Source organism: Sinocyclocheilus rhinocerous, unplaced genomic scaffold (genome assembly GCF_001515625.1).
Source record: "Sinocyclocheilus rhinocerous isolate Xijiao unplaced genomic scaffold, SAMN03320098_v1.1 scaffold82, whole genome shotgun sequence".
Taxonomy (NCBI): domain Eukaryota; kingdom Metazoa; phylum Chordata; class Actinopteri; order Cypriniformes; family Cyprinidae; genus Sinocyclocheilus; species Sinocyclocheilus rhinocerous.
This window is the reverse complement of record NW_015644168.1, coordinates 436187-437922: the sequence shown is the minus strand read 5'-3', so window position 1 is coordinate 437922 and position 1736 is coordinate 436187. Positions and strand designations below refer to the sequence as shown.

Below are 1736 nucleotides of genomic sequence, written 5' to 3'. Positions count from 1 at the left end.
TACATGTGTGTGTGTGTGTGTGTGTGTGTAGACTTCAGCAGGAGTGTGTGGAAGCGGCTCGTATAGCAGAGGATCTGGCCCGGCAGGCTGCAGAATTGGCCGTCAGACAGCTGGAGGAAGAGCACACCACGCAGATCATCATCGACACGAAAACTGAAGAGCCGGACAATGAGGAGCAGTAAGTCACAAACTCAGAGAGGAACCATGTTCTGTGTTTGTTAAGACTGAGATCTGGGGTGTGATAAACCACAAAGTGGCTACAAAAGTTATTTGCGACCAATGCTCTGTCTCTATATCTCTCATACTATCCCTTTCTCTCTGTCACACACACACACACACACACACACATACAGTGTTCAGAATTCACCTGTTCACTGTTTGTTTTACAAAGACTGCCAAATATCCAGGAGGAAGAGAATGAAGAAGATCCAGAGTAAGTGTCTCCCCTCCCTTCCGCTCTCACTATTTGCTTTTTGCCAGGGTCCAAAATTAACACTCGTCAAATAACAAAAACAAGTAATAATAGTCTTTGGCTTAGAATTAGAGCTCGCTTTTTGTCTATTTCTATTAGCTTTGTGGTCATCTATATGCTTCGTTACATTACACTTCATTACATACATGTGCATATTCCTTGTTTTAACCAAAATAACACTACGATTTACTAAATAAGTTTTTGAAGTTTTTGAAAGAAGATTCTTATGTTCACCAAAAATACAGTAAAAACAGTAATATTGTGTTATGTTATTATAATTTTAAATAACTGTTTTCTATTTGAATATATTTTAAAATGTAATTTATTTCTGTGATGCAAAGCTGAATTTTCAGCATCATTACTCCAGTCTTCAGTGTCACATGATCCTTCAGAAATCATTCTAATATGCTGATTTGCTGCTCAAGAAACGTTTATTATTATTATTAATGTTGAAAACAGTTGTGCTGCATAATAAATCTGTGGAAACCATGATGCATTCTTTTCATGAATAGAAAGTTCAAAAGAACAGCATTTATTTGAAACAGAAATCTTTTGTAACATTATAAATGTCTTAACTGACACTTCTGATTAATTAAATGCGTCCTTGCTGAATAAAAGTATTGATTCGTTTTTTTTTATCATCATTTCGCCACCAACTTGACATCCCCTGTAAACATTGCCGACATGAAAAGGTATGTTAGACTGGCCTACATTAGTTTGTGATTATTAAGCAGATTTTTCCTACATTATACCTTATGCTACTCGTATTCTACTATAACACTATCTAAGATGTGCCACAAAAAGTATTTACTAGTAGACTTTTGTTATGCTATACCCCACTACTGCACTAACAGCTGGGCTACTGAAAAATTAAATTAGTAGCATTGCTACTTTTAGTACTTTTAGAGGATGTATTACCACTCTTTCCATTCTTTACAAGCAAACATATGTGAAAGGAATACAAAAGTTGAGGTGCTGTCGAGACCAGCATTGTCACCATCATACAGTTTGTTGCATTTGCTGGTAGTCCTCAGGAGAGAAAATGAGAATTTGCTGAACATTTACTCACCCTCAGGCCATCCAAGATGTAGATGAGTTTGTTTCTTCACCTGAGAAATGTAGCATTACATCTTTTGCTCACCAATGGATCCTCTGCAGTGAATGGGTGCCGTCATAATGAGTCCAAACTAGGGTTGCAAAGGGGTAGAAAATTTACGGTAAATTTACGGAAACTTTCCAAAAATCCCTGGAACATTCCAAAAAA

At 36.8% G+C, this 1736-nt stretch overlaps 1 pseudogene; it reads left to right on the top strand.

Moving 5' to 3' along the window:
• Nucleotides 1-1736, top strand: part of LOC107758041 (cyclic nucleotide-gated cation channel beta-1-like) — a 27689-nt pseudogene that overhangs the window by 18997 nt on the left and 6956 nt on the right.